This window comes from Arachis duranensis, chromosome 5 (assembly GCF_000817695.3).
Source record: "Arachis duranensis cultivar V14167 chromosome 5, aradu.V14167.gnm2.J7QH, whole genome shotgun sequence".
Classification (NCBI taxonomy): domain Eukaryota; kingdom Viridiplantae; phylum Streptophyta; class Magnoliopsida; order Fabales; family Fabaceae; genus Arachis; species Arachis duranensis.
Window position 1 is genome coordinate 36574782 of NC_029776.3, and position 12436 is coordinate 36587217.

The following is a 12436-nucleotide window of genomic DNA, read 5'->3' on the forward strand; positions in this document are numbered from 1 at the left end:
CTTATTGTTTGTTTCTTTGCCAATTCTTGGCTTTTCTTTTCTTTTTCTTTCTTACTTTTCTTCATTTTACAGGGATGTTCATTAATAAAAGGTTTTATGACAGCAACTAAGTTCACACTACATAGAACACTCTATTATGCAGCTTTTATTATTGAGTTTTCCATCCAATCAAACAATTACCACCATTAAACTTCATTCTAATTTCTGCCACATTGGACAATCACTCTCTATTTCAAACATTTTATCTTTTTGATGCAAAAAAGGGAGACAAAACATGATTTTAAGCAGATGAAAATGAAGACAAGCATTATGCAGATCCTAATAAGAAACCTACTAAAACATGAAAGTGCAGAACATACAATATTTGGAGGCATATCATGTTTCAGATATGCATCATCCTTATTTAATTAAAAACATGAAAGGAACTCCACCACCTCTAGTTGTTATGCTCTTGTCCCTTGCTGGATTCTCCTTTCTTCTTCCTCTTCTTGTGTGCTTCTTGAAACAAAACAAGAGGTTGGACGGCTCGGCTAAGTTGCAAGGAAGGGTGAAGATTGAGCAAATCATTGTTGAAGATCCATGAAATGGACGGTGTGCATGTGGGGATGGTTGAAGACATGGATTGCTCCTTCATTGGGCACATGTGGTTCGACTTCCAAGGTGCTGATTCCATGCAGATTTTTTTCAAAAGAGCACCACTCCCTAGGCACATGTGACTCCTTGTGACAACCATGCATGCATCCCTTCCTTTGTCTCCTTCTCAATCTTCTTTATTCCTATCCATGTGAATCAAGGCAATAGTAAGCTTAAACTTCAAATTCAACACGGTGGTGGTTGTTGAGTGAACGGTAATAAAGAAAAAAAATTCTATTTGTTCCTTATTTATGAATAACCAACTATGCTTCTTAGTCATTGAACAGAAATTTGGTAAACACCAAACTTGTTCTCTGCTAAGTAATCCATATAAAACTCAATGAGTATCGGTCATAATTGGTATATTCATTGCAAGAAATATTTTATTTTCTATCTCACTACCTTAAATTCATAATATGATGCAAAGTATGGTCTCTCTGTTCATGAATTTGAGCCTTTGAGTAAAAGTGATTTTCTTAAAATTCATAGCATATATAGACACCAAACTTAATGTTTGACTATATACTTAAACAGAATGAACAGGTATATATCCCAGAATGGTTCTATGATCAATCATGCTTAAAAAGCTATTTTAGAAGTGCCTTTAGCACACCAAACTTAGGAGTCAAACATATGCTTCAAAAAATGTGTGCAGTTATCAAATCTACTCATGAGAGCTCAGATTTATGCTAGAAGAACCATTAGTTATTGAAATTAAAGCAAAAACAAAAATCTTAAATCATGGGCTGCCTCCCATGGAGCGCTCTTTTATTGTCACTAGCTTGACATTGGTCCCTTGTTAGGGTGGTTGATGATTATGGTGTCTCAGTTTGTCTCCTTTCACTATAAGCCTTCTTCTTGTACGTTGATGGTCAATCTCCACATGCTCCAGTGAGAGTATCTTGTTGATGGTGTAGTAATCATCAGTTTGTGGATCTGTCTCCAACTGCTGGTATATCAATCTCACTCTATCCCCTTTTGAGAATCCTTCAGTTTGTATCTTTTTGTTATTCCACCCTTTTAGGACCATTTTCTTACTCTTCTTTCCTTTCTTCACTTGTCCTTCTTTTTCTGCAGCAGATTTTATGTTGGGGGCCTCCTTCTTAATAATCACTTCTTCAATCCCTTCCTGCCTTTTCTTCTCAACCTTCAGATGTTCCTTACCCTCTTTTTCTTCTCCACTCTTCATCTCTTGCTCTATAGGTGAGCTGATGATCTCTTCATTGGGTTTTTCTTTCCACTATAAATCTTCTTCTTCAATCCTCATGCAGCTTTTCTCCTCAACAGTTTGTTGTACTTCTTGGAAGACATTCAAAGTGATCTTCTCATCATTTACCCTCAAAGTTAATTCTCCTTGTTCCACATCAATAATGGCCCTTGTTGTGGCCAGGAAAGGTCTTCCTAATATTAGAGAGTCATTCCCCTCTTCTCCTAAGTCCAAAATTACAAAGTCTGCTGGAAATATGAATTTCCCTACTCTGACCAAGAGATTTTCAATCACCACCTTGGGAATCACCAGGGATCTATCTACTATCTCTAATGACATCTGTGTAGGTTTCACTTCTTCTATACACAACCTTCTCATCATAGACATAGGCATTAGGTTGATACTGGATCCCAAATCACACAGTGTCTTATCAATGACCATGCTACCAAGGGTACTGATGATGATTTTATGGAAAAATGAATTTCCAAAACACCTATAACTCACCGGCAAGTGTACCGGGTCGTATTAAGTAGTAAAACTCACTTAGAGTGAGGTCGATCCCACAGGGATTTGGATCAAGCAACTTTAGTGGGTGATTAGTTTAGTCAAGCTAACATTTAGTGAATTATGTGAAATGTGCCCAACAGAAAGTAAATTGCAAGGGATTTAAAAGATGTAGAAAGTAAAATTGTAAGTAACTTAAAGAACAAGAAAGTAAAATAGCTGAAACTTAAATTACAAGAAATATAAATTGCATTAAATATAAAGGGGATTGGGAATTGGGATTGCAGAATTTAAACAAGAACAAGTGAGACAAGTAGAAGATGAATTGAATTAAGGTAGATCTCAAATAGAAGAGTAAAAATGCTTTGAAAATTTAAGAACAGAAAGTGAGCGATGCTTAATTTGCAGCAATTTAAAAGAGGGTTGAAGATCTCAGGAGTGGAAGAGACTAGAAAATAAGTCTAGATCTCAAGTTCTTTCTTGATCCAACAAGAGAATAATTGCAGAAAAGTAAAAGAACAGATTGCAGAAGAAGAAGATTTAAAACAGCAATTGAAAATTCAATTATGCAGTAAAAGAACAAGATGAATCTCAAATCAGGAATGAAACAGAATTCCTTCCTTCCCAATCCAAAAATTCAAAAGAAAATTAAAAGAGAGAGCTATTCTATCCTACTCCTATTGCTCCCTGATGGAGCTAGCCCCCTAATGAGATGGAATTGATGCCTTTATTTAGGCTTTACAAAGTGAAAAATGAAAATAAAATTAAAATGAAACACAAATTAAATGAAAATCCTAATTCTAGCTTGTTCTTGTGCCTTTGAGTGATGATGTGGGCTTTGCTTGCTTTGGATTTGAGGAGAAATGGGTTTGGTTGGCCTTGATTCAATTTGGAGAAGAATTGAATTAAATTGGATTTTTATTAAATTTTTGGCCCATGTAAAAATTTGCTTCCAGGAGGATGCTTAGCTCAAGTGGGGAGCTGAGCATTGAGGCTTTGTGTGGGGATCCTTTGTAGCGTGCAATGTTGGGGAAGGCACCAGAGGAATGCTCAGCTCACAAGGTGAGCTGAGCATTGGGGCTTTGCATTTTCTTGAAGAGAGCCCAACAATGCTCTCCAAGAGAGCGGAGCGCTATCCAAGTGAGCGCTACTTTGATGGGCTTCCCTTGGTCTCCCTCTTCGAATCCTGGTGGTTGCACTTTGGTCAATTTTTGCTTGTTTTTTGCCCTTAAAGATGTATTTCACTCGTGCCTTAATTTCATGCCAAATATGGATTGTCATACATTGTTGGAAATCTCTAAATGTCAGCTTTCCAATGCAACTGGAAGCACATCAATCGGATATCTGTAGCTCAAGTTATAGCCCTTTAAAGGAGGCATGGTCATGCTGTGAGCGCCCAGGTTTTAACTTAGCCAAAATTTTGCTTCCAAGTTGAAAATGCATCAGGATGATGCTCCGCTCTTGGCATGAGCGGAGCTTTGTGTGCTGATTGCAATTTTTTCTTTAATTTGGTCATGGTTCACGCTTTTAAAAGCGTGGCCTAAGGCTCCAAAGTGTGCTCCAACTTCAAAGTGTTCCCCAAAGCTCTTTTTTTCTCCTTTTTAGCTTATTTTGTGCTTCTTTGCTTCTTTTTCTTCTTATTTCCTACAAGATTTATAAAATTAAAAGATCAAGAAAATATACCAATTAAGCACAAAAGCATTCAATATTTAAGCACAAATCATCAATTTCTTGTATGAAAAAGCATAGAAAAACATGACATGGTGACATGTCATCACAACACCAAACTTAAACCTTGCTTGTCCCCAAGCAAGAAAAGAATCATGCATTAAAGATTGACAATCCAAGGTAAGAAGAATGGCAACTCAATGTTCATGGTTAGCTAGTTTTCTAAGCATGCTACAATCACAAAAGAGATGTAAATGATTAATGCTTCTATCTAGCTCAATTTATGAAATCTTTCTCTTATATTTCTTCCTTGAAACAAGCTTTTGATTTTTCTTATTAGCTTCTCCTTTTGGGTGCTTTGCCCCCATGAGTTAATAACAAACCTACGATTCTAAATGCTTTGTTTTCAAGTATTACCACTTGATACATAAGCACCACAAGCATTTGAATTAGAGGACTTCATTAAGTTCATTTTTCTTTTTTTTTTCTTGACTCTCTAATCATTGATGCTCAGAACTTTGAGCTTTGAGGGAGTGCTTTTGCACTTGAGCCTAGCCTTGACTTCTAAGTGTTTTGTTTTCAAGCATTTGGCTTGATACATAAACACCACAAGTACTTAACAAATAAATTGCCATTGGTACTCAGAGCCTTCAGCTTTCTCATTCTTTCCCTTTTTCTTTTCTTGCTTTAAATGTATTTGCTTCTTCAAGGTTTTCATGATTTTCAAAAGATTTCACAAAATGTCCTAGATAAAAACTTCAATTAAATAAAATTCAATGCAATTGAGCAACAATTAATCATACTAGCTTTCCAATACTTGTATGCACATGCTAAAATCTTCTTTAATTCCTTGTTTGTTTACGATCATGATGCTTTATTACTTTTAAACTCACAAAACTCAAGTTGGTAGTCATAATGCCACAGCAACATGTTACAAATCAAAATTCAAGCTATGCTTAGTCATACTACACATGCAAACAGAGAGATAAAGACAATCATGCAAATTATAGTGCTAGAAACAAATGAGAGGAAAAGGAACTTTACAACCTTGCAATTCATCTTCTCTATTGTTGTTCTTTTCCTTCTATTCTTCCTTCTTCCCATACCAATACTCAGAATGCTTGCTCATCCTCAAGTAGCAATTAGAACAATGGCTATGGGGCTAAGATGGATCATGAATGTCTTACATAATGAAAAGTTAGTAGTACATGTGTTCTAAGCAAGAAAAATTAAAGATAATAATCAAGGCACAAGAGACAGAGACATTTTTGATTGCATATATAAGGAGGTGTGCACAATACATTGCATAAAAGATAAGTGGCACACCAAACTTAGTGTGACACTTTCACTTGAAATTTATGCAAGTATCTTGTAAGAATTGGAACCAAATTTTGTTGCATAGCAACACCAAACTTAGAATTCAATCATATGTCAATTTATTTGAATTAAAACTAAGCAGGTGAAATTGTTATTTGTTAAGTACAATTACCAAGCAAGAATCTGTCATGTATAAAGCTCTCTTGGTAATGTATTAACAAACACAGTAAATAAGCAAATTAAAATGAAAGTATTTAAAAACAGAAAAATGACTAAAGAAAGTGGAATGAAAAAGTGTCAAATTAAAAGAAAAAAAATAAAACTGCGGAGGCATTATGATTATGCAGACAAGTAGTGTTGCTTGAATGTATTGCATAGAAAATAAGTGGCACACCAAACTTAGAATCTTAGTGTGACACTTTCATTTTTGAATTGATGCAATCATCCAAAAAGATTAAAAATAATTTGTTGCAAGGAAACACCAAACTTAGAATGTAACCATATGCCTATTTATTGAATTTAAACAAAGCAAAGGGAGGAGATATTACCTACAGTTGGGTTACCTCCCAACAAGTGCTCTTTTAGTGTTATTAGCTTGACATGTTGTTCTTTACTTTCTTCCTCTTCTTCCAGTTTGTTAAGAAGAATGACCTCAAGGGAGGAGAAGATTCAGCTATTGTCCCTTATCTTGGCCTTTCCTCAGCAAGCTTCCTTTTGCAAATGGCTTGATTGATCTTGCTTGCTGGCTTAGGGACAGAATTGGTGCTCTTGCTAGTTGCCTTCACTTCTTTGGATTCAAGACTTGGTGGTTGTGTGATTGTTGGAGTGATTTCTTCATTAAGAGCTTCTTGCAATGGTGGTTTCGTGAGCTCTTCCTCTGTGCACTTCTCCACTTCTTTCTTTGCACTCAACATTTGACTTAATAATTCTTTTATGGAGGAGGTTTGTTGTTCTTCCCAAGATTTCTTCATCTCCTCTTCATATTTTTCGATCACAGATTCAAGGGAAGTTTGTGAGGGTTATGAATGTTCATGTTCCTTTGTCACCTCAAGTGCAGTTTCATTTTCAACCACCTCATTCTTCATTGGAAGTTCACTTGATGCAGTAGCCTCCTCATCTTGCTCTTCCACTTTCTCCCTTGCACTTAACATTTGGTTTACCATCACTTCTATATTTTTGAATGAATTCTCTTGCTCGTTCCAGGATATCTGTGCCTCCCTCTCATATTTTTCAAACATGGTCTTAAGCTTTGAGAGGCTTTGGTTCATGGAAGTTTGTGTGGGTGGTGAGTTTTGATAGAGGCTTTCTGTTGAAGCATGGTCAAGTGATGATATCTTTGGATGAATATCATATGGAGCATTAGAATTTTCTTCCCAACCACCATTAGAATCATGACTAGCATCATTTTGTGGTGGAAGAAAATATCCCATATGGTTTTCTTGCTCATCTTGTGTCTGTGAAGCAAATCTCCATGGATTGGAGTGCTTAGAATTTGTATTTTCTTGGTGATATTCCCAACCACCATTAGAGATTGGTGATGGTGGGTGATATCCCATAAAATTTGTTTGATCATAAGATGAGTTGAACTCCATTTGAATTATGGAAAACACAACACCAAGGAAAATTGAAATTACTCATCTCAGAGATGAGAATTTCTTAGTGAGGCAAAAACTCAAACACCTTGGTTTCAATTTAAAACAGGAAACAAAAATAAAGAAAATACTTGATCTAGACTTCTCACCCACTTAATCATTGTTGATCTAAATCAATCTCCGGCAGCGGCGCCAAAAGCTTGATGATATTTTTGTGGAAAAACGAATTTCCAAAACACTTAGAACTCACCGGCAAGTGTACCGGGTCGTATCAAGTAGTAAAACTCACTTAGAGTGAGGTCAATCCCACAGGGATTGATGGATCAAGCAACTTTAGTGGGTGATTAGTTTAGTCAAGGTAACATTTAGTGAATTTTGTGAAATGTGCCCAACAGAAAGTAAATTGCAAGGAATTTAAAAGATGCAGAAAGTAAAATTGCAAGTAACTTAAAGAACAAGAAAGTAAAATAGCTGAAACTTAAATTGCAAGAAATGTAAATTGCATTAAATGTAAAGGGGATTGGGAATTGGGATTGCAGAATTTAAACAAGAACAAGTGAATTGCAATAAATAGACAAGTAGAAGATGAATTGAATTAAGGTAGATCTCAAACAGAAGAGTAAAAATGCTTTGAAAATTTAAGAACAAAAAGTGAGCGATGCTTAATTTGCAGCAATTTAAAAGAGGGTTGAAGATCTCAGGAGTGGAAGAGACTAGAAAACAAGTCTAGATCTCAAGTCCTTCCTTGATCCAATAAGAGAATAATTGCAGAAAAGTAAAAGAACAGATTGCAGAAGAAGAAGATTTAAAACAACAATTGAAAATTGAATTATGTAGTAAAAGAACAAGATGAATCTCAAATCAGGAATGAAACAGAATTTCTTCCTTCCCAATCCAAAAATTCAAAAGAAAATTAAAAGAGAGAGCTATTCTATCTTACTCCTATTGCTCCCTGATGGAGCCAGCCCCCTAATGAGATGGAATTGATGCCTTTATATAGGCTTTACAAAGTGAAAAATGAAAATGAAATTGAAATGAAACACAAATTAAATGAAAATCCTAATTCTAGCTTGTTCTTGTGCCTTTGAGTGATGATGTGGGCTTTGCTTGCTTTGGATTTGAGGAGAAATGGGTTTGGTTGGCCTTGATTCAATTTGGAGAAGAATTGAATTAAATTGGATTTTTATTGAATTTTTGGCCCATGTGAAAATTTGCTTCCAGGAGGATGCTCAGCTCAAGTGGGGAGCTGAGCATTGAGGCTTTGTGTGGGGATCCTTTGTAGCGTGCAATGTTGGGGAAGGCACCAGGGGAATGCTCAGCTCACAAGGTGAGCTGAGCATTGGGGCCTTGCATTTTCTTGAAGAGAGCCCGACAATGCTCTCCAAGAGAGTGGAGCGCTATCCAAGTGAGCGCTACTTTGATGGGCTTCCCTTGGTCTCCCTCTTCGAATCCTGGTGGTTGCACTTTGGTCAATTTTTGCTTGTTTTTGGCCCTTAAAGATGCATTTCACTCGTGCCTCAATTTCATGCCAAATATGAATTGCCATACATCGTTGGAAAGCTCTGAATGTCAGCTTTCCAACGCAAGTGGAAGCACATCAATCGGACATCTGTAGCTCAAGTTATAGCCCTTTGAAGGAGGCATGGTCATGCTGTGAGGGTTTGGCAAAGGAGGGGTATAAGTCTTCACTAACTTCCTCTGTTCTTGTGATGGCTCCTCCATAATCTGCTTCCATTTCTTTGAAGCTTGAGGTTCCTCTTTTTACTTGAGCCTTTCTTGGTTCTTTTCTTCAATTATCACTTGCTCTTTACTGCTGGTCTTGTCATCCTTTATTGGCTTATTGGTGGCTTCTTTGTCATTCACCAAAGTTCTTCCACTCCTTAATTGGATTGCCTTGCATTCTTCCTTGGGGTTGGGAATGGTATCACTTGGCAGTGCATTAGTTGGTCTCTCAGCCACTGTTTGCTTGGATAATTGGCCAATTTGCCTCTCTAGATTCCGCATTGAAGCTTCATGGTTCTTGCTGGTTACCTCTTGATGTTTTATCATCTTTTCCATCAGTATCTCTAAGTTAGAGATCCTTTGAGATTCTTGGGGTGGTTTTGGTTGATTATGGGATGTTGAGGGTGGATGATAGTTATTTTGGATGTTAGATGGGTTGTTGGATGGATAGTAGTTGGATTAATGTTGATTGTTTTGTGGCTTTCTATATTGGTTTTGGTTAGTGTTTTGATGGTTTTGATGGTTTGTGTTTCTAGAATTGTTTTGGCTTGAGTTTCTCTTCCAAGGCTATTGGTTTTGATTGTGATTATCTCCCACCTCAAATTGGGGTAGTTTTCCCAGGATGAGTTGTAGGTATCTCTATGAAATTTATTTTGATTGGAACCTTGATTGTGCACATACTGGACTTGTTCTTGCTGCTGCTATTCATAGTTTTCCTCATTTTGCCCCCATGTAAGTGATGGTTGACTTGTATTCACTGCTGCAACTTGGAGGCCATCAATCCTCTTGGCTATCATCTCTATCTATTGTTGGATTTCTTGATGCATCACCATATTTTGAGCTAAGATGGTATCCACACCTTCCAGCTCCAATACACCCTTCCTTTGAGCTGGTTGGCGTTGCCTTTGAATGACCATAGAAGTATCGGTTGTTTGTTACAGTGTCAATGAGGTTCTAAGCCTCCTCAGCTGTCTTCATGAGTTACAATGAACCTCCTGCTGAGTAGACAAGTGCCTCTTGAGCTCTCAATGTTAGTCCTTCATAGAAATTTTGAAGTTTATCTCTATCTATTGTTGGATTTTTCTCAAGATTAATTGATAATTGGTAGTTGTTTCCACTTAGTTATCCTTTACTGAATAAAGGAAGGTCAAGTAAGTTGGAAGTCAACTTCTATTCACAAGTTCTAATCCTCTCCCTTGGCAAGGATTAGCATTAGTGACTAGAGATTCAACCAACAATAAACCCAATTACAATTTGACTTTTGAGTATTTCAACTCAAGGTTCTCCTTTTAATCAACTCCCAATCAAGTTGGGAAAAAGATCGATTAAAAATAAAAATAGTTCTTGTATTAATAAACTCTAAAAAGAATCCAATTGCAACTCTGGACAAATTAAGGATATGAAAGAGTAAGTGAAAAGTAAGAAAACAAACTAGAATGATGAAGTCTTGGCGGAGGTAACAACTCTTCTCAATATCCAAATCCAAAAGCAAATGAAAATTCTAAGAATTATGAAAGTGTAGTGTGAAAACCTAGAGGAGGAGTAAAATCAGATCTAAAAACTAAAAACTATCCTAATGAGAATCCCTCTGAGTCTCTGCATGTTCCCCGGCTTTAGTCTGTGTTTCTGGGTCGAAAACTGGGTCAAAACGCGGCCCCAAATCGCTCCCAGCATGTTCTATTAATTCTACAGATCACGCATGTCACGTGTACGCGTCGTTCACGCGTGCGCGTCATTCAGCATTTTTTCTCGCCACGCGTACGCGTCGTCCACGCGTTCGCGTCATCCGTGCAGATTTCATTCCACGCGTTCGCGTCAGGCATGCGAACGCATCACTGCGATTTTCTCCAGTTCGCGCAGCTTCCTCTTCATTCTCTAAGCCATTCCTACCCTATGAAACCTGAAACACTTAACACACGGATCACGGAATCGAATGGTATAAAAGAAAATTAAAATACACAATAAAAAGATCTCTATGAAGCAAGTTTTTCAACTATAGAACAACTTTGGAAAGGAATTGTAATATCATGCTAATCATATGGATAAGTGGGTAAAAACCTGATAAAACCACTCAATTAAACACAATATAAATCATAAAATAATGGTTTATCAATTAGCTAATAAATCATTGCTTGCTTAGTCCGTTAATCCTCGTGGGATCAATACTCACTCATCGTGCGTTATTACTTGGTACGACCTGGTGCACTTGCCGGTAAGTGGTAAACCCCAATTTTATGGTGTATCTTGTGCTTATTTTGGGAGATTTTATCACCTTTTCTCACATTTATTCAATGAAATAGCATGGTTTTGTAATTCTCCCTGATTTTGTGCTTAAATGTAAAAACATGCTTTTTAGGCCCTTAAATTGGTAATTTCAATTCACCTTTGATTCCACCAAATTCCTTGATTTGTTTGTTAGTGAATTCAGGTTGAAAAGGGCTAGGAATGGATCAAAGGAGTATAGAGAAAAGCGTGCAAAATGGAGAACTCATGGAAAAACAAGGATTTAGGGCGCATTCATCGACACGCACGCGTGACACACGCGCACGCATGCATGTGAAGTCGCATGGCGATGCGTACACGTGACATGACGCGTACGCGTGGATAGAAAAATGCCTAGCGACGCGTACATGTGACCCACGCGTATGCGTTAATTCTCGCACGTGACCTCATTAAAGTGAAAATGCTGGGGGCGATTTCTGAGCTGCCCTGGCCAAATCCAACTTGTTTATGAGAGTATTTCATGCAGAATTCAAGTTTGGGCAAAGGGGGGAGCACTTAGTGTAGCTTAGGTATCATGTAGTTTATTTTCTAGAGAGAGAAATTCCCTCTTCTCTCTAGAATTAGGGTTCTTAGGTTATTTTGCATCTTAGATCTAGGTCCAATTTCTTGTTTTCATCTTGTTTCCTTTACAATTTCTTACTTCTACTCCTTTGTTTTCCTTAGTTCTCTTGTTAATTTACCTTTTATGCCTCTTTTATGTTTATGAATGCTCATGTGGATTTGGATCTCTTTTAATACAATTTGATGTTTGATGTTCTTTTATTGTTGAATTGAGTTGTTGATTTTACTTTTCTTGCAATTTGTAGTTGGTAAATTTTACTATTCTTGCAATTTATAATGTTTTCCTTTTATACCTTGCAAGTGTTTGACAAAATTCTTGGTTGGATGTTAGAGTAGTGGTGCACGAAATTGCAATCACACTTTTGCAACTCCGCACAACTAACCAGCAAGTGTACTGGGTCGTCCAAGTAATACCTTGCGTGAGCAAGGGTCGATCCCACAGAGATTGTCGGCTTGAAGCAAGCTATGGTTGTCTTGTAAATCTTAGTCAGGATATCAGAAATTATCAGGATTGATTGTGAAAAGCAAAAGAACATGAAATGATTACTTGTTTTGCAGTAATGGAGAATAGGTTGAGGTTTGGAGATGCTCCATCTTCTGAATCTCTGCTTTCCTACTGTCTTCTTCTTCAAACACGCAAGTCTCCTTCCATGGCAAGCTGTATGTAGGGTTTCACCGTTGTCAATGGCTACCTCCCGTCCTCTCAGTGAAAGCGATTGCATATGCTCTGTCACAGCATAGCGGAATTCATCTGTCGGTTCTCAATCAGGCCGGAATAGAATCCAGTGATTCTTTTGCGTCTGTCACTAACGCCCCGCCTTCAGGAGTTTGAAGCACGTCACAGTCATTCAATCATTGAATCCTACTCAGAATACCACAGACAAGGTTTAGACCTTCCGGATTCTCTTGAATGCCGCCATCAATTCTAGCTTATACCACGAAGATTCCG